At 42.5% G+C, this 21,877-nt stretch overlaps 1 protein-coding gene across 4 annotated transcripts in view; it reads right to left on the bottom strand.

The window, feature by feature from the left end:
• The window catches only part of znf469 (zinc finger protein 469), a 205,051-nt gene that overhangs the window by 81,393 nt on the left and 101,781 nt on the right, over positions 1–21,877 (bottom strand). For 2 of the 4 annotated variants that reach the window (XM_084933053.1, XM_084933055.1), the window contains one exon: positions 627–665. The exons of the other annotated variants lie outside the window; for them this stretch is intronic. The gene's annotated coding sequence lies outside the window, so the exon portion shown is untranslated. The remainder of the gene's footprint in view (positions 1–626; positions 666–21,877) is intronic. 4 annotated transcript variants of the gene reach the window in all.

Genomic DNA, 21,877 nt, shown 5'->3' with positions numbered 1-21,877 from the left:
TTTACCAAGGGGACAAATGAAAAGAAAATTTGATGGCATCTGGCTAAAATGAATGAGCTATGCCTATTGTTTAATAATCCACTCAAGCTCTGAGAAACCAGTCTCGTGCAGTGAGACAGCTTAAGTAAAGGCATCCAGCTCTTCTAACCATCTACATTCAAACAAAAAGCAGTCCACGTGCAGCAGCACATCTCTTTTCTGTCTCCCTGTGTCCCTCTCTCTGTCTCTTTCGCTCTGTGTCTCTCCATCATGTGTTTACACATTGGTAGAGTAAGTGCCAGGGCTGTAATCGGAAGTCTACAACCGTGTCATTTGGAAGACTGTTGTCTTTTCCTGGGATCGTGGTGGTCAGCAGAGAAAAACAAGATTTACATCTCGCAGGGAGGGGCAAAGCATCAACCATGCATTATCCCCTATTGGCTGTGGTCAAAGATGGGCGTTAACATGTGGGAGAGGTAGACGAAAAGACGAAAAGTCAAAATTTACCCATGGGAGAAATTTTTATATCAAACGCTGCAGAATCTCGTGAAAAAAAATGGGGTTTGTGTCACACTACTACCACTGAGCATATCCAGAGCACACATTTTCTTCTTGAGTCATCAAACAAGGTATGTGGTAGCACTTACTGGCATCATATGCTGTCAGGCTTCAAGAGACACCACTACCTATAAACAAAAGAGAGAGTCGAGTGTAAATACAGTTCATAAAATGCCAATCTGTGGTCTTGGAAAAGAATGAGGGTATTTCTATTTTTATTCATTTTTTTGTTTTCCATTGTGATTGCCTTTGATATCAGAGCAGCTTTCCGCTTTCATTTGGAAATAAAAAAAATAACAACCAGTGCTTAATTAAAGCTTCCTCTACAGCACTTTTATTACAGTTTTGTTTACTTCTTCACAGTGTTTACTGTTTATTTCTTCTAAAATCATGAAAGATTTACCAAGAAAGGCCTTCTTTCACCTTCTGGAAAGAATTAAACAAAGATGCTTAGAGGGAGCTATATTTTTATAAGATTATAAGATATAGAAGCCTGAATGAAACCGAAATACCTTTTTCATCCATATCCAGCATACTAAATATTTTAACAATAATGGTTACTTCATAGGCAATAATCTACTCAACTCCACAGTTGAATTTTTGAATTTTCTTTACCAGTTATCACATATTTACACAAAAATGTTCATGATGTGGAAATGTTACTGAAAAGCTGATAATACTGTGTTCATTACATTAATATATGGAAAAACCGTGTTCTGACTGAAAAGCAGAAAAAGTCAGATGCCCCAGCAGTGCTATGCCCTGCTTTCAGATGACTCCAGCCAGACAGACACGCTTAATCCTACACAGGTTCAAAGCTACGCCACATGTGGCATCAACCTGACAAGAATAAAAGAAAAAGACTCAAAGAACAAAGAGACAACTGTGAGTAATGTACTCACGTCTGTTTTTCCCAGCTATGTGTGCGCGTATGTGTCTATTTATACAGATAATATAATTCACATTTCATTGGTGGGTGTGGGTTCTCTCAGCAACCCCACAGAGAATAATATGTTCTTTTTCTTGTCTGTGATTGCTGACTAAGTTTGGGAAACCATGCTTTTTTTTTGTAAAGATGACTCACAAAGCTGTATCCCCCACCCCATGAAACACAGAGTTGATCATCCAACAATGCAGGGTGCTTACTAAGACCAAACATTCAAAGAGCAGGCGCTCACATATTGAGAAAAAGCAGACATGAATATGATGACACATAAACATTCCTTCCCTTAGATAAATAAAAAGTGTTGGTTGTTTAAAGCATTTTGTTCAGTGTGCGTGGAGCTCAACACGTTTACACGTTTGTCTCCTTCATTTAAAGGACCTTTTAGTTTCTTTTACCATTTCAGCCAAAGATGAGATGAGTAACTATTTTTCAAAACTGGTTTCAAAGAGCACAGATAATCCTAAGGTGTAATTTAACACCATTCACCTGCTGTGCCATTTTTTTTTCAAAAGAAGATTCAGAAAATGTTGCAAATTTCCTGTGTAGAAAAAAAGTGTCCTTCAGTTAGCCTGTTATTTTAAAAGGTAATTCTTCTTCTTTTTTTTTAAACCTGTTTCTTTTTTTTTTTTTTCTTTTTTTTTTTTGTGTCCCGTTTGGATCTTTAGCCATCAGAATTGTTGTCTTAAGGCCAAGAAAGATGCCAAGCGGATTTATTTTACCAAGTGGATCATCATGGCCTTGCCATATTGGTCCATTTGATTGACCTTTATTATAATTATGTATTTATTTTATTTTCGGTTGATACAAACGGGACAGACGTGACTGGGGGATAGGACGGGGAGAAAGGATGAAAGAAAGAGAGGGAGAGAAAGAAAACCAAAGGGGAGAAGAGACGGTGAGAAGGGGGGAAGAAAGGAAAAAACAAACAAACAAACAAAACGCCTGGATCACCTGTATGGAGAAAAAAAACAGAAGAGAAAGCAAACAACAAAGAGCAACATAATAAAAACAGCACCATCACAATAAACTAGCTAGCAGTAGATAACAGTAGATACTAAATAATAAACGATATTGTGCAGCACGCAAGATAGACAGCGTACAATGTGCTTTGAGGCAGCAGCCAAGAAAGGTGTAGTCCACGTCTGTGAACACCCGTGTGTACACCTGTGTGCATACCTGTGTGGATCAGCATGCTTGTATTCCAAAGGTTTCTCCATGTAACGATCTGCTAGGGAGTGTGGGGAGCCATAGCCCCGTCCACCAGGGTATGAAGCAGGTATGGAGGAGATCCAGGCCCCAGATATCCAGAGGCCCCAGAGTACAAGGACCCGAGGAGGACCACCAAAGGGGGGGGGGAACCGTGCCACCCTCCTGGGAAGAGCTGAGTAGAGCCCCAAACGAGAGGTCACCCCGCAGCTACGGAGCAGACGCCAGAGGGGGTTGCAGTGGCGTGCCCGCGGGCTCCGCCGGCAGCCAGCTGTGCCAGAGAGGACCGAGCTTCAGGCCCAGAGGCCAGAGGCCTGAGGGCATCCCACCCCCCGGAAGGAGCCCAGCCGGGCCACAGGCGCCCGGCCCCGCCAATCGGCCACCAGGAGTGAGCCGGTACATGCATGAGCGCCCAGCCCCAGATGACAAGGACCACCAACACACCAACGTCTAAGGGCATCAGCCACCGGCAGGGAGTGTGGTGAGGGGAGATAGGCCTCCGTACTTTAGAGGGCCTGAGATGTACCCAGAGAGGTTGAGTCTAAGACCCAACCTGACATATAGACACAGACAAACAGGCACACGCGGACACAGACGTGCATTCCCACCCCCATATGCACAACCAAATACTCGGCACTCACCCAACGTGTAGACAGACACAAATAGACACTGCACAGACAGTCGCACTCCCCAAACATACTCTATATCCCAGGTCCAGGTACCCCCACCCCCAGAGGGGCAAGCCGCACCTAGACCCAGGAGATGTAACCCTTCTCTCTGGGGTGGAGGCAAGCGGACCACCTCCTTATCTGCAGTAGCAGGGAGGCCCCGCATCCCAGACCCCAGTCTGACGGCCAGCACCTCCTCCCAGCCCCCCAGCCCTGGCGGCTAACAGAACCGGGGTGAGTGAAGACCTCAAACCTCCCTACGCCCGCTCATATGTAATGTTGTTGTGTGCTGTTCTAAAGTGCATTTAAAACTCAGGAGAGCATGGTACTAGCTTCCTCTCAGAGAGCAGCACGGCTCCTCCCGAAAACCCTCAGTGTCTAAATGCATTTAAAATTGAGGGTAGGGCACCAGCGCCAGAGGTGGGTTGGAGTACAACGACCATCCTCTGGATGCTGTAAAACGTGCCCACCCCCAAGGCCCTATATGTATGTGTTATGTGAGAGTGTGAGTAATGTGGATGTCTAGGTTGCAGAATAAAATTGAGGCACAGGCGGCCAGAAGGGGACAGAGGGGGAGTGCCTCCCCTGCACCCTGGTGACATACCTGCACCCCAAGCCCTGCGTATGTGGGTGGGTGTGGTAGAGTGGGAATAGGGAGGCAGCTGAGGATGGGGAGGGAAGAAAGGGAGGGGCAAGCGGCCCCTCCCTGGGGCCAGCTCCCCTGCTGACCCCAGTAGGCACCCCCACGCTCTGGAACCCACCAGGGCAAGGAGGCCCAGGCCTATCCGGACCGGGGCCCGCAGCAGCAGCACTGCCCAGCCCCACAGAGTCCGGGGCAGCCCACCCGACTCCACCCCAGAGAAAACTGCACCCACCCCATCATCCAATCATCTCCCAAACTACACAAGACAATAGACACCCAGGTTGAGTTCATTCTCCCCCTCTCCTATATCTCTCCCCCCACCTGCAGAGTGAGCTCCTGTAGTGAGGAGACCACCTGCAAAGATGTAACAACCTCCCCACCAGTTAGAGAGCCCCCTAGTTGGGCCGATGCACCAGAGGTCCCCTGCACTGGGGCTGAGCCCCCCTGCACCCACCCGCCCACTGCTCCGGCGACACAACAGCCAGGACCCAAGCCCCCAAGGCCCGGCCAGCACCCCAGACCGGGGGGCGGAGCACCCCCAGACCCCCAAGCCTCCACGCCCGTCCCGGACCCTCCCAGGGGCAGCCAGGCTACCAGGCCAGTAACCAACGTCCGCCAGCACAGACCCTCCCCCATCTCCGCTGTACGCAGCCACAAGGAAAACACCATCCAAGAGCCCCAGAGCTTCTAACCAGGTCATGGCCACAGCCCCCAGGTTAGGCCCTCCAGGGAAACGTCCCTAGGGACTCCCCAGACGCCCTAAGGCCGTCCCTACCCCCACATCAACCACAATAGCGAAGGCAGGACCAAACCATGACCCCCCACCCCCACTAGGTGATGAAGCCGATCAAAGGAGCCCAAAGGGATTGATCAAATGTGATGGCAGAGGTTGTATCAAGACTAATGTGATCTATTAGATGGTTTTTATATTGGTTAGAATTAAGATTATTTTTATTTTTCCAGTTAATGAGGACCATTTTCTTGGCAATGCATAGGGCCGTAAAAACAACGTGGGCTGTGTTTATTTCTGCAGTGACCTCATCCAAGTTGCCCAGCAAGCATACTAAAGGGGAGTTAAACCTGTTTCTTTACATGAACTGATCAAATTAGTTGACTCAATGAACGTATCCACATGCCTTCTTGACATGTTACCTGCATCTTTATTGAAAAATGTCTTTCAGTCTGTCTGCCATTTCTGTTTCTGGTACATTTTCTCCATGTTCAGCACATTTTGAGACAGTTTAAAGACATTTGTTATCACTGCTATGCAGATGACATTAAATTGTATATCTTTTTTAAGCCCCAAGATGTTTCTAAGTCCTTGTATAGGTATGTAGATTCTATTAACCTTGAAGTAATTTTTTACTCAACTCCCACTTTGCTCTTCTGCAACTGCGCTCTGCTTCGCTCTTGCTTTTATCACTTTATTGCAAGTTGAGTTCCACACTGTTAAATGGAAATTATTATTCATGCCTTTATTTCATAACACCTGGATAAATTTAAATCATTACTGTCAGTGCGCCCCAGGGTGGCTGTGGCTACAATGTAGCTTGCCATCACCAGTGTGTGAATGGGTGGATGACTGGATGTGTAAAGCGCTTTGGGGTCCTTAGGGACTAGAAAAGCGCTATACAAATACAGGCCATTTACCATTATTTACTCATCTTACCAAAGATTATGCTGGACCTCTACAGGTTGTTCAGAATGCTGCTGTATGGCTCCTGATTAAGTCTTCTAAGTAGTCACATACAGTCCAAATCAAAAGTTTAAGACCACTTGTAAAATGGCCAAAAAATCTTATTTTTCATGCATTATTCAACCATTTTTCAACCATTTTTCATGGTTGGATCTTACGAAGGTTCCAAGTAGAGCTTCAAGATGCAACAAAAAGAAATGGGAGTGAGACAAAACATTTTTTTTTAGCATGCAATTTACTGAAAACAACGCTTAAACTGAAACAGGCTGTTTTACAGCTGATCAAAAGTTTAGGACCACATGTCTTTAAAAGGCCAAATCTGTACAAAAATGTGAATTCATTGTCATTTTCTGTCAGGTAGCCAGACTGTCATGATGTTCTGATGGCAAAGGCAAAAAAACTTTCCGTTTTTGAACGTGGTCGGGTTATTGCATAAGCGGGGACTCTTGCAGTGCTATCGCTGCTGAGGTGGGACGCAGTAAGACAGTCATTTGGAATTTCTTAAATGATCTTCAGGGTTACGGAACAAAACAGTCAAGTGGAAGATCCCCAAAAAATTCACCAGCACTGAGCCAGATGATCCAATTGGCTGTCTGTCAAGACACTGGGCGATCCTCAACTCAAATTAAGGTCGTAACTGGTGCCACCTGCATAACCATCAGACAGCATCTGAGCCTAAAGGGCTTTAAAAACAAAAAACGTCTTCAAAGGCCTCATCTGACACAGAACTGACTGTTTGGATTTTGCAAGAGAGCACCAAACACAGGAATTTGAAAGGTAGAAGAAAGTTTCATTCTCTGATGAAAAAAAAATTGTAACCTTGATGGTCCTGATGGTTTCCAATGTTACTGGGATGACAAGAATATCCCACCTGAGATGTTTTCAATGCTCTACAGTGGAGGGGGGCGCCATAATGGTCTGGGGGGCTTTTTCCTTCAGTGGAACAATGGAGCTCCAGGAGGTGCAGGTGCATCAAACGGTCGCTGGCTATGTCCAGGTGTTGCAGAGAGCATCCATCATGACTGAGGGGCCCGTCTGTGTGGTAATGACTAGGTTTTTCAACAGGACAATACAATGCACAATACACAAGGACAAGGGACTTCTTCCAGGAGAATAGCATCACTCTCTTGGACCATCCTGTATGTTCCCCTGATCTAAATCCAATTGAGAACCTTTGGGGATGGATAACAAGGGAAGTTGCCCTTCGTGTGGCCCTGTTCACCATTTGGAGAAACATTTCCCCTTATCTCATGGAAACACTTGCATCAAGCATGCCACATCTGGGGCTCTTCTCAGCTCTTCCCAGGAGGGTGGCACGGATGCCCCTCCGATGGTCCTCCTTGGGCTCTCGCACTCTGGGGCCTCTGGATGTCTGGGGCCTGGATCTCCTCCATGCCTGCTTCATGCCCTGGGGGAAAGGGCTATGGCTCTCTACATCCTCTAGCAGACCATTACATGGGGAAACCTTTTGAATACAAGCGCGCTGATCCACACAGGTGTGCACATGGGTGTTCACTGTTCATAGACATAAACTACACCTCTATTGGCTGCTATTTCCAAGCACATTGTGCGCTGTCGGTCCTGCTTGCTACACAACAACATTCAATATTTAGTATTTACTGCTGTTTACACTTAGCTACATTAACGTGATGGTGTTGTGCTTAGTATGTTGCTCAGTTTTTCTTGCTTGTTTTCTCTTCTTTTTCTCTCAACAGGTGATTCAGGAGATTTTTTTTCCTCTTCTTTCTCTTTTTAAGTGCCCTTTCTCACTGTCCCTCTTCCCTTCTGTTTTTCTTTTCCTTCATCTTTCTTTCTCCCTTTCCTATCCCTCAGTCATGTCTGTCCCGTCTGTAACAACTGAAAATAAAATAAAATAAATAATAACAACAAAGGTCGATCAAATGGACCAATACGGCAAGGCCGTGATGATCCATTTGGCAAAGTAAATCCATTGGGTATCCTTGACAACAATTCTGACGGCTAAAGAACCAAATGGGACAGGCAAAAAAAAAAAAAAAAAGCATGCCACAACGAATTTTTGAAGTGATGAACAATAACAGTGGAGCTACTCATTACTGAGTTCATGGAACAGGTTTTTTTGGAGGTGTGGTCCTGAACTTTTGATAAGCTGTAAAGCAGCCTGTTGTTTTCAATAAATTGCATGCTCAAAAAAATGTTTTGTCTCACTCCCATTTTTTCTTGTTGCACGTTAAAGCTGGGTTTTTTTTGCCATTTTTCAAGTGGTCTTAAACTTTTAATCGTGACTGCAACACTGTTGCTAATTCAGTTGCATATTACCTTGTCAAGGGTCCTTAGCATACAAGAAAAGAACGAAAGGAGACTAAAGGTTTTGCAACAGTGGCTAGCATATTTTATAAATAAAATTTTACTTACTTAATTACCTTTACTTTATGTTGAAAATTAAACAGGTCAACCAGCTCTCGCTGGTCATTCAATAAATGCAAGATGAGCTTAAAGTACATATGAAATGATCCTCATAATCAATTGCCTATTAAAACGTGTCAAAAATGCATGCTTAGCAAGATCACAATGTGGAATATTTGAGGCTAGAGTTTCTCTTCTGTTGTAATAACATTCAGAAGTTTATTAATGCTGTTTTTTGAATTAGATAAATACCACATATAGACTAAGGATCATAGACTAATTGAAGGTGTGACCCAGTTAACTGTCTTTGGGTAAGACGACCCAAGCAGGCCCTAAAAAGGCTTGTAGTGAGTGATCAAACTTAAAAGGTACCCCTTTTTCCAAGTGCTTGACTATATCATATAAAAAAGAGAGCAGTTTGTAAAAATAAATAAATTTACAAGTACAATAAAAGAGTGAATAAAAAAAAAAAGATTTATTCTGAGAATTAGGCTCAGGCACATTCTCAGAAATACTATCCAAACATTCATACACAGTGAGCCATAATAAATGGATTTGAACACGTCTAGTGGGAGTTCATGAACATCTGTGCCACATACTGCATCACAAAACAGCAGTTCTATTTGAATTATGACGATCTTCACTGTAGAAGGTAACACAGCACTCAGCTATTTTAAATATAATTTTGGATTTCTGCCACATTACTATTGTCATTATTGTTTTCTGTACATTACCAGTGCTGGACATATGAATGTGCTACCACATCCCTGCACTTCTGTGTTTTTGTGTTTACATCTGAATATACACACAGCTGGGCGCTTGCAATTTATGCCCATTAACCTTGCGCTCTGGGACCACCCCAGCATGTTGGAGTGTGAAGGTAAACATTTACCAGTGAATTCAGGAGGGGGAAGCTCTACTGGAGTGTTGCTGTATTATGAAGGCCAAATACTGCTATATTCAATCCAAACAGTCAATGTGAGAGTCAGGGGACTTAGAGGCCATGGTTTAAAAAAAGAGATGTTAAAAAACAAATCTGTATTTTTAACAACTGCACATATTTCATTTTGACCTAGTTTATATCACACAAAGATAATTTGCATATATCCACGCGTCTAGTGTGATTGTTAGATAAAAAGCACTTTGCTGTAGAACGTGCTTGTGTGAATGAGACATGCTGTATAAAGCACTTTAAGTTCTCAAGTAGAGTTGAAACACACTATTTGCCTTTTACTCTGTGAGGAAACACAATCACATCATAAAAGAGCATGATATATGAAACTCAAACATAAAGTTTTAGAGAGACACTATGCAAACATGTTTTTCCGCCACAACAGGATTATGTGACTTAATGCATCAGACATTCTGGCATGTCACAGCAAGAAAAGTACAGGTGTAGAAAATATATTAATAATGGCCACACTTGATTTAGGAGTGTCAGGATTCTGAATCTCTGTAAGCCAGCAAACTATCATAAATAACTGAGACACCAGAATGGATCCATTGTGTTATTTGTCCACCCATGTTTTTCTCCTCTGTGATAACTCAAAATTATCTGCACATACCATAATTTGTCACGTAGGCTATATCCCAAATATATATCCCAGTCACACTCTGGCTTGTTCCCATTTCCTTGTTGGTATTTGTTATGAATGACAATAATGCTCACAAACCAAGCACCGACTGGTTGACTGATTTTCTAGCCGGGGTCAAATCAAGTAATGTGAATTTTCTGAAAATATGTGGTATGTGGGCAGAAAATCTGAGGTTTGGAAGCAAGCTTTGCTTACAGTAGGTAAAGCAACTGTAATAAGAGGGCCAGGGTAAATGTAAAATTATACTAAATTTCATGTTCATGTTAGTTAGGCACAGATGTCCATGTGCAGCCAACGATTTATGACTGCACAAGTGCACTGCGGAGGCACACAATGTAGCATAAACAGAACCGCATGTGTGTCCACATCCATGACTGTTTCTGAGTGTATCAGGGTCTTTAAAAACTGGAGTGCTAACCTTACTGGTTTATGACCTCCTTATGAACTTGTGACACCATACTGCATGTCTGTGATTGATGTTTGCTTTAATCCTTCATTCCCCAGGTTTTCTTTTTCTATTTCTTTAGGACTTCTAACATCCAGGGTAAGAACAACTGTTTAAGGTAACTAAAAATAAAATTAAGGAATCCATATATATAATAATAATATGAAGCGCCTTGAGGCGACTTTTGTTGTGATTTGGCGCTATATAAATAAAATTGAATTGAATTGAATTGAATAATCCACATATTTCTTATATTTCGTTTGTCATTTTTTTCAAGTAGGAAGGTCTGCACCAGAACCAAAGACACAGACAGCACATCCCAGTCGTATCCAGGCAGCACAGACACCCAACAAGAGGAGGCCACAGCACTGCACAAGCCAAGAAACAGATCCAAAGCACAGGAAGGACACTAGCCAGCATAACCAGGGTGCTGGGACACACGCTCAGTGGCACAAGATCACCCAGACCTGTATGGTGTTATTTTTGTGCCACTATTCTGAGCGCACGTAAAAATAATTTGCAGGTGCAAGTGTTGCATTTTGAGAAGAAATTTATTTTGAGCGAAGAAAAGCTAAATTTGAGTGAACAAAAATCATTGCTGCGTGCAAAAAATGTATTTCAGTGTTTGCTATTACCCATACACACACACAATAGCAGCCCCTCTCGCTCAGTTTTTGCATTTGCGCTTGCTCGCAATATGTTGCTTGCGCTCTCAACTTTTCTGCGTTAAACTCTTTCTGTACACCGTTATATTTGTGCCACAAAACCAGCCAATCACAGACTTGGACGCAAAAAAAATCTGATTGGCTGTTTTGGTCTCCAATCAACTCGAAATGACGAAATGCAATATCCCAGAATGCATTTCGTCCAAAACTCAAACGAGGCAGTGGCGGAGGAACGCAGAGTGGTGGAGTTTGAAATATTACTCCCTCTGGGTCACAAAATAAACTTTTAAAGATATTTTCAGGCAAGAATGATGCTGTATAAATTTCAAATGTCTGCTCGATTCATCAAGACTTCACATATTTGCAAAAGTGCTCTAACGTTTTCGGAGATGCTTGTTACCCAGCAGCTGACCGCATAGCTGGACTGGCCATTGGGCATACCGGTCATTTACCCGGTGAGCCGATGGTGATTTTTCATTTTTATGTTTGTTTGTTTTTGTAACGGTATAAACAATGAAAGGTGGTGGATTAGCCACTTGGTCACGATCAATTCTGGGCTGGACCAATTACAATACATCCGTATTGAGGGGAAAAGGAACGCGATTCGTCCTGTACTTCAGCTAGAATGAAAAAAAGACACAAAGCTGGATTTATTCTGTGTCTGCCTGTTCTTCTCTCATTCTGTCCCCCTCCCTCTCCTGTTGCCACTTCAATCATGAAACTGATCAATGATCAGCTGATCGTCTCTCTTGTTTGTTTATCACCCACTTTGCGCCAGAAAGAAGAAACCAGCGGATGTTGCGCTAAACAACAGCAGCAGCACGTTTAAGCTTGATCAGCTGTTGTTAGAATTTATTTAATATCAGCTGATGTTCTTTCTGGCGCAAAGTGGGCGATAAATAAATCACCACTCTGCGTTCCCCCGCCACTGCCTCGTTTGAGCTTTGAACGAAATGCATTCTGGGATGTTGCATTTCGTCATTTCAAGCTGATTGGAGACCAAAACAGCCAATCAGATTTTTTTTGCATCCAAGTCTGTGATTGGCTGGTTTTGTGGCACAGTTGAGAGCGCAAGCAACACATTGCAAGCAAGCGCAAATGCAAAAACTGAGCGAGAGGGGCTGCTATAGGGCTTTGGAGCGTGATGTCACGGGGGTGGGCGTGGAAAGGATTTTGGCCTGATGCGCCATTTTCCGGGTCCAAACAAAGCGCAAGCGACAAAGGAGCGAAAGCACACACAACAGCCATGGTTCATACTTGCTGTGTGGTCAGCTGCAATGTTCGATCGCACAACCAGCACAGGAACAAGCTTAAAAAAGGTTTGTCTTTTTATTCTTTCCCAACCTGGAAGCAACATGAGGGAGCTCATATGGCGGACCTTACCAAACGAAGGCGTCTAGCCTGAATAGCAGCTGTGAGACGAGCTGATATCCAGTTCGCTTCCATCTCCAGATATCACTTAACTTACCGGACATTTTCATTCCGGTAAGTTCTATATATGTTCATATCACTCTTTATAGCTTAATAATATTATCGTTGGTGGTCTCGGAGGTTATAGAAATTGCGAACAAACATCGAATGGAGTGACTTTGCAGACATACGTGCTATGTAACGATTCGCTAATTCTTTTGCACAACTGTAGGGAAGCCTGCCTATGAAATGTATCTTGCCCGATTATCAATGTGGTAGTTTGCATCAACTTTACAATTATGGGCACATAATATGACAACGAGATTTTAGCAGTTCATTGATAAATGTATAACATCAACTGTGGTAGGGGATGAACCATGGCTATTACACTCGATGCACTCCAGCTGACTTACCTTGGTTTGAATGACGACGTACTCACAGTTTGGCGGCTTGAAAATAGCCAAATCTTGCACCCAGCCGTTTGTAAATTGGATGTGCGCCTCCAGTGACTTGTAATTACGAAACTGGTTTGCAGTGTAAGCGCTTACTCCACAAACAAGATATGTGAAGATATCGGGGTAGGACAGTGGCGGTAAGTCGTCGGGGTCTTTACTCCACTGCCGTATTTCATATGGGTCCACATTTGCGATGCACTCTATTTTTTTCAAGTACCGCTGCTTCGCCTCTGGACACAATTGGTCTCTATACCATCCGTTTTCTTTTGAGCTGCTTTTAAGCATGTTTCTTGTCGTTGTCGTTCCAACACAGTGTGTTTGTTTTGATTTATGGACTCGGAAAATGGCGCCGCGCTCCCACAATACATTGCGGCGTGACGTCAACTCCAAAGCCCTATTGTGTGTGTGTATGGATAATAGCAAACACTGAAATACATTTTTTGAACGCAGCAATGAATTTTGTTCACTCAAATTTAGCTTTTCTTCGCTCAAAATAAATTTCTTCTCAAAATGCAACACTTGCACCTGCAATTTTTTTTTTTACGTGCGCTCAGAATAGTGGCGCAAAAATAACGCCGTAGACCTGTCCCCTCACCATCCCAGGACAGAGCAAAAGGTTACCCCAAGGGAAAGAGAAGGAAAGGAGAAAGAGAGAGGCCGTAACAGATTTTCTCCCAACACCAAACAATGCCACCCAAGTCAGGGAAGCACAGGTGCGGCCCTCAGATGAAGGAAAGAAATACCTTTTCATATGACTACAACTGCAGTTCAGGCAGCCCAAAGGCCCATAAAGCCAAGCTGACGGGAACCATATTTCTTGCATTACTGTTAAACAAAAACTGAGAACATTTCAGAGGTAGATCCTACAATAATACATACAGAGAAAAACCCAACAATCATACAATCCCTTATGAGCAAGCACTTTGGTGACAGAGGGAAGGAAAAACTCCTTTTTAACAGGAAGAAAACTACCGCAGAATCAGGCTCAGGGAGGGGCGCCATCTGCCGTGACCAACAGGACATCTGCCAGGTGTGGGGTATCATTTCTAGGCACAATTTAGGCTGCTTTGTAGCAACTGAGCTTTTTAAAATGCCATAGCCTGCTTGAATATTCTTGCTTACTATGTCCAAACCTCTTTTGCAAAAGCGCATTTGTTGCATGTCACAAAGCTTAAATCATCTCAAACAGATTTCTTGAATATGAAGTAATTTCTCAGTAGTCAAATGGCCTCCACAGACACCAGATCTCAATCAAATTGAGCTCCTTAGGGATTTAGCTTGCATGATGGATGTGCAAATGTGCAAAAGTATATCCAACACTTTGTTGAATCTATGAAATGAAGAACTCGTCTGTTTTGTCCTGAAAACAAAACAGGGTCCAACCAAGTACTAGCACGGTGTACTCATGAGTATCAGTGTGCTAATATAACTTATAAAGAAAGGTGATGTGTATTTTCCAGTAGATTTTAACTCAAACATATAATGGTACCCACAGTAATGACTGCCTGTGGAAAATCTTCACTCACTTTCTGTTATGATTTGGTAATGAATAAGAGTCATAAAGGATGCAGACAGACACACCACCCAATGTGAACACTACACCTTCAAACACCTTCACCTCAGTCTTGTACAGTCAACCTGCTGCTGATTCAGACATTACATGGCTTTCATCTAATTAAAAGATATCAGGCGTTTGACTCATCTCTGATGAGAACTGATTCATTAAACCTTATGCTATTTTTATTAATAGCGTGATACAGCTGTTGTAATCTCTCGACAGACGGTCTGACTCTGCACTGTTTCCATATAGTATATGCTCAGCATTCAAGTTCCATCTGGCAATAAAATGGCAAATGAGAGTGGAAAAAATAAAAAGCTAATAGTGGTTCAAAGAAGCAGGGATGGTATAAAAGTATTGATTGAACAAAATAAACTAGTAAAGTCAACAGAGGAAAGGATAAAGTAGTTTGTCACTTCCTTGCAATGTAAATAAACAACCACAACAGATGTCCCTGCTTCATATTTACCATGCCAGCTTGGTTCGTTATTGTGAGCAGAAAGCAAACCCAGTGTAGTCAGTGCCTTTCCCAGTCAAATCAGCATAAAAAACAAATGTCCACTTGTCATCACCGTGAGCAATGCTGAATCACAAAAAATGCCACAAAGGGACGTATCAAAAGGAAGAAAGTACCACAAACTGTGCAGACCTTCCAAACAACCCTATCACATTATTAACAAAATCTCACTCGAAGCCAAATTTGTTTGAGTCACAAGGACTGGTTACTGTTAAGCTTCAACTCAATCACCAGTGACTCACCACTGTCTGGAGAACTGTAGACTTTTAATTGTCTTCAGGTTTACCATCACAGCGGCCTAATGATGACCTGTAGGTTGCATTAGCACCCACTATAGACCGCTAGAATCATTTGCATGGGCTATTGGTGCCATTTTCAATTTCTTTCATTACTCTCTCTGGAAAGCTTCATCTCACAGACAATTTAATGCAGTTGCCTTTTACGCATTTTTACGCCACTGCATGTCTGTTTCTGTTTGCTGGTGTGCAGAACAAAAACAGATGGGGGTCTAAGAAGTTCCAGGAGGGTGCTTGACTAAGGTTTGCTGTGTTTTCATGTTCCCCCAACACCTTTTAACTGTCCCTGACACTTCCCCATGTCATATACATAAGGCAAACAGGCCTCTCGGCACACACATCTCTCAGCCCCCCAAGGGCACTGGTTGCATCTCATGAGCTTTTGGGTTGTCAGTCCAGATAACACAAACCATCATAACACTTTTCTCCACAAACCCAGACTCTATCCCTCTGGCTATACTTTGGTTAACCTCTCTATCACGCTCAAGCCTCTGGGTCCTGCTGTTATCCAGACACAAACACACAACCCACACAGCCAAAATCATAAACAGAGAGTAAAAGCCAGACTGCACAGCAACTCCAGCCAGGCACAGACCAGAACAGAAATACTAATCTTGTCTTTTCTTCACTGGTCAGTCCCTCGATGTTATTAACCATCTATCTCTGTACTAACCATTCCCCAAGACAAAAGCAGACATCCATGTATCTAAACAGATGTGTGTGACTGCTTCAGACTCCAATACAGCTGAACTATCCTAAGCTGAGAATCAGGCAGAGATCTTCTGTCTGTCAGACGACTAACAAAACAGATGGATCTCAAAGGGCACTTGAGAATGAAAACCTCTTTCCTGAGAAAAAAATATACACACCAAAAACATTATCGCCCTCCAGTGCCAAAGAAAATGTCTGCCCATAAATAGAAGTTTAAAAAATGCTAACCAACAAGTGGGTCACAAAAGGTCCTTTTCTATGAATGAGCATTTGGCTGGACTGCATAATTACAAAACACAGGACACGATCGGCCGTCCACTCCAAGGGTTTGAGTCACAATGGGCAGTGCTGGAACGGTATGTGCAGGGAAAGGTCGAGCCACTGATAGCTTTTATAGTCCAAACAGAGACACAGAGAGACAAATAAATAAAATAAAATTAAAGATATAGTATCCGTACTTGTGCTATTAAACAGATGTGCTTTCATATATCAGATGTGGTTTCAGAAATTATTTTTCTCTTATTAAGCCTCTCAGGCATGAGGTCCAAGGTTGGAAATCCCTCAGAAACCTGCATAAAGTACGAGTGACAGCTCCCAGAAAACAAAGGACTTTTCAGAACAAGAGGGAGGAGAGTCTCTATTGAGTGGCAGTTGGCCTATGGGGCATAATCATTTTGCTATCTTCTGAGAGGGCCAGAGCCCTTTAATTAAGTTGGAAAATATTTTTGCTGGTTGTTTAAAAGTCACATCCTGTTGGCCAGCCATCCTGCTGGTCTCACCACTAACATCAAACCCAAACCACACAAACCCCTATTTGAATATCTGCACGAAAGTTGAAGATCATTTCAAGAACTATTCTACGTCTCTCTCTTTCAGTAATTTTCTTTTTGTCTCTTTTAAATATGCCGTGTGATCTTTATCCTCACTGCTCTCTCTTACTCGCACTGCTTCATCAGCTGCGTTGATTAGCTGTTCCACAACAGGGCTGTTAGAGAGTCTAGACGATTGTAGACTAAGGTGGGAGTACATACACACCCCGCAACCACACTCGCACTAATGTGTAATCTCTGAGCGCACTGTGCCCCGAGCCGTTATGCCGGGCGAGTTTTGTCAAGGTGGCTGTGGTATTTCCATCACTCTGTGTCATTACAGCAGAGCTAATACCACTTTGCATGCCCTCGGTGTCCCACCAAAAGAATTTATATATACACAGATGCAATCACATCTCAAACCACAAGCATTCATTTTCATTTAAGCTCATCTGTCTTGTTACGATGCACAGAACAGGAAAGATTTGAACTTTCTGATCCCATTTTACCATTTAGCGCACACAACACACATTTCTATACTTTTGAGGACACTCTTCACACTCTGTAGCTCTAAATCCTAACCTGAAACTATACACCTGGCATTTACCCTTGGCCTTAAATTAATACTACCTTTATTCTAACCTAGTCTCACCGTCACATTCACAAAGACCTCAGACCACATCTCAAATGATTCAAGCTAATATGACCCCGGAAACCGCGAACCACTATTAGTAAGGCACTGTGATGTTATCTGAAATCCATAAAAGTGTTCCTTGTTAGCACTCAATCAAGTCCTCATAGGACCCAGGGAAAAGGGGAAAAAAACATCCCTCTGGGCCTTGAGCAGACAAGCAGTGAATGCAGACCTTTAGACAGCTTAATTCATTACCCCGGGGGTTAAGGGAAGGGCTAAGCAGAGGGCACGATGTGACTTTGAAAAGAAGGAGAAGCCAAATTGAACCACGGCTGCATGCTAAAATATGGGCTTTGTTTCAAGAAATAGTGGCATTATCAAAGAGAAAGACAGTATGTGAACACACACACACGCACACACACACAATACACATGTAATCATAACCACAAGAAACAGTCCCGTGTTTATCCGTCTTTGGCAGCAGTGACTTCCTGAGGATACGGACGATTTTTGTTTGACTTCAAACAGTGCCTCCCTCTTTCCTGCCCTGTCCTGTTTCCTCCTGTCTATCCCCCTGTCTCACTCTCTGTTTTTAGTATATTCTTCTTTTTTTTTTTTCTCTACTTCCTCCTCATTTCCCCTTTTCCTCCACAGAAAATCAGAAGACAAACTAAAACATGGAGACAGAAAGAAAGACAAGTGGAGGAAATGGCAAAGCTTATCGGCATTACAGTCAGAGAGAGGGACAAAGCTACTGTTCCCTGCTGCTGACTCCGCCTAGTCAAACCAGCACCAGCCATAACTTATATCCTTACCCCAATACTAACCGCAGACTCAACCCAAAATTACCATCTGCCAAGCATGACAATCTTGCAAGCCCACCCACAATTCCAGTGAAGCTGCTACCTCAAAGCAGGACATAGACCAACAACTACTATCTCTGCCACATTCAGCGCACTGTAATCAACCAGGTCTCTGGGAATTATTGAGTGTGTGTGTGTGTGTGTTCAGATAAGGCTGAGAGTGCATACGCAGGTGCGTCTGTTCATTTATCAAACCAAGAGTGTTAAAATAGATCATGAGCAGGTGTGAGTGTAAAAGAGATACCGGACATGCTACATGAAGGCGCACCACATATCCTGTCAACCTCTGCCAAAGCATAGCATAGAGTCTTTTTAACCGCAGCACCTGATAGCATCACTGCCTCTGGTTACACTATCAAGCTCCCTTAGGAGCTGTGGCAGAAGCTACACGATCATATCTGTGTTGTTAGGGTCTGCCAAATTTGAAGCACTGATGTAAGTATGTGTGGTAAGAAATCAAGAAAGGAAACAGATCAAGAAAATACTCAAAGATCATTGAATCAGCTCATCAATCAGTGTGTTTAAGCAAATAAGGGCAGACTTTATGCTGTTTATGGTGTACTGCTACTGTGCATCATGCCAAGTCATAATTAAGATGATTTATAGGTTGTTAAATACATTCATTCTCACTGAGCACCGTGCCAGCATGTGACAAGATAAGCCAGTCTTTTTGATAGTGAATCTGGTGAGATTAATTTCCCGTGGTATCTTAACTGTTGTTATAAGCGATTGGACCATTGTCATCAATGTACAATGTACATCAAACTTAAGAAGACAGCTTGACAGTTGATTGGCTGTAATGTGGAAACTAACTAACAATGATAGACTCAAATTTCCTCCTGCAACTGAAAGTAAAAAGCGTTACAGCTTTACTTACTTTGTCTGACTGTTTCAGTAAAGCACCTGCTTCTTTTGATTCAATAGATTGAGGTTTTACATTTCACCACTGATAAAAAAACAAAAACAAAGTGCAACATTAATGTAACATAATCTGCAATTCAAGTTGCTAGCTGTCACACCTTTAGACATTTTTATGATAGTACTAGATGAGACGTGCCCTATCAATTTGATTTCTGCAGCTGCAAAATACTTTGTGCAAGATGTAATTTTCTGCTGCAAAAACACCAGAAGTAGGATAGAAGTAGGTTGTAATGGTTGCTGTATCAAGGTCATTTTTGACATTTATCTACTTCAGGGCTTCAGGTCCTATTACTGTGCATGATGATTCACTATAACACTATAACACATGGTTTCATGTGCTAACATCCCACTGTTGACGCTGAGTGCATGGTAATGTTGCCATTACCTCCACATCAGTGACAAGCTGTGCTATGGATCGTGTCTGTACAACAGTGGTGTTGGACAGCTGCCCACATTCTGCCTTGTTTAGGATTTTCATGTGACATGTGCACACAGAAACAAGGCTTACTGGCTTTTCTTTTGGCCTGTCAAGCAAGTGAATGGATTTTAATGCCAAACAATCACAAATAGGCTATAACACTTTCATGGCTTAAACCTTCACATAGGAAAAAGTGAATGGTAACTACTAATAACATTTTTGCTTTTTAATCAACAGCAAGTCAGTATGTTGGTGTGATAATGGTTACATACAAATAAAACCCTATAAAACAAAACAAAAAAAAAACATTTAAAATTTTAATTTAGATGCAGTGGTAACACTGTATCACAGTTTCTTCACATTTTGAATGTTACTTGTCAGCTGTAGTCTCCCTGTGTGAAATTTCCTGGGCACTATGCCTTCAAAGACATACATATTGCAAATATTGGTTGTCATTAATTGGCCGTAGCTATGAAGCTCAGCATGGATGGTTGTCTGTCTCTCTGTGCAAGCCCTTTGATAAACTGGCAACCCATCTAAGATGTAACTTGCCTCTCGCCCTGTGGTTGGGTGATGGATGGAAGATTTACATTTCTTTATCTCCAAATCATATGACACTCAGCAGTTAAACAGCTGACTGACTTGCAAGACGCACGACTTTGTTGCTCTGTAATGACATACAGAGTTTCCTAAAATATGAAAAAGTGCATCTCTGCACACAGTTAAAAGATTTTCTGCATTCGAGCATTGCCTAAGGAATCAATTGCAACTCTACTCAAACGGAGACAAACACCACCTTCTCCTGCAGAGAGGTTGTGATGCTTTGTACTTTATCATTATGTTAATGATTTTAGATTGCTTCCACTTTTGTCTATTTGTCTGACTTTGATTTTTTTTGGGGGGGGGAGGGAGGGTTTGTTTTTGTTTTTTTTACAAGAGCTCTTTGTTTAATAGTGCATCTGCACACAATTATACCTGCACCACAACCTCATGCAGAGAGATAAATAATTGTAATTTTCTGAATAAGCAAACCATCCCCTCATTTTAAACTTGTGCAGCTTGTGAGGCCTTCCTCGCAAAGCCTCAGAGAGCTTCAGCTCAGGAAAATTTGAGCTGACAACTGCACTCTTGGTGTTTGGGATTGTAAACGTAGAAAGACCCTGTCTTTACAAAAGACATCAGTCTCAGTCCCACTGTGGCCACTGCTCTCAAAAATAACAAGCACGACCTCTTCCATCGTGACACGGAGTTTCACCACCTACGCATGGCCCTCTGGCAAGTTTGCATTAGTAGGAGGGCCTTGATGATGTGTTGGTTGTATGTGATATTTTACCGCTGTTTACAAGAAATCAAGATAAAAAAAAAAAAACCTGCAAACAATACTTTCATCTTAGAGGCGTGGACTATTTTTTTTTAAAAAAAAAGTTTGTTCAAAATTGCATCCAAACAGAATGGAAATGAATTTGGTTATTTTTCATAGTTTTCCAGGAGTGCAAGAACTCTGGTGGTGCACTCAGCTCTGGGTGGATTTATTATTCAGTTTGTCACATGGGCTCATGTGTGTGTCTTGGCTCTACCTGCAGTGAAATCGAGATGAAAAATGAGCAGAGACAGCAGGCTACCTGTTATCACTTCAAATATTTTCTTTCCACATACCCAGAGTTTAACTTCAACAAATAACTGCAAATTAGATTAAATGCAGCTAATGCCATTTAAATCTCTCTCTATTCAGATATGATGATCTTCATGTCACTGCTCAGCTGAGCAGTAAAAGCGCTATAGCTCACTGACGAATTTAAACATCTGACAGTAATTAATACAAAAATATATCATGTGATTGATATTTCATAATTAATTCCATGTTTCCATTTAACAAGGTCTACCAGTGTTCAACAGATGTTACCATACTTATTAACACAAGTTAATGAAAACGTAGCTGAAGTCGCAGCAGAGAATCATTTAAACATTGCTTCTAGTCTAATAATTATCTTTGCCTCAATTGTCTTGACCATGGGCCACGATAGACTTACAAACTGTCCAGCGTGCACCAGTGTGCCCCATGCGTCTCACTCAGTAACAACCCCCCAGAACCCAGAGTTGGATGAGAAGTTAAGAAAATAAATGGTTGGATGTCTCAACCATGATGACATGGAGAAAAAGCAAAGACATAGTGGCAACTTGAACACAACCATCTGCTAATATCCCATTGTTGAGTCTGAGTATGTGGTAATGTTGTCATTACCTCCTCATCAGTGGCAAGATGTGCCATAGATCACGTCTATACAACAGTGGTATGGGACAGCTGCCCACATTCTGCCTTGTTTAGGATTTTCATGTGTCATATGCACCCAGAAACAAGGCTTACTGGCTTTTTTTTTTTGCCTGAATGGATTTTAATGCCAAACAATCAGAAACAGGCCGGATCCTGCACAGAGGAATTAACCTGCCAAAATCTCTGCCAAAACAAACAACTGCAACACACCATGAAGTGATGCCACA

Source organism: Perissodus microlepis, chromosome 7, assembly GCF_051167445.1.
Source record: "Perissodus microlepis isolate ML-2025 ecotype Zambia chromosome 7, ASM5116744v1, whole genome shotgun sequence".
In the NCBI taxonomy this organism is placed as follows: Eukaryota; Metazoa; Chordata; class Actinopteri; order Cichliformes; family Cichlidae; genus Perissodus; species Perissodus microlepis.
Note: the sequence above shows the minus strand (reverse complement) of the source record. Positions and strands in the feature narration are given on the sequence as shown.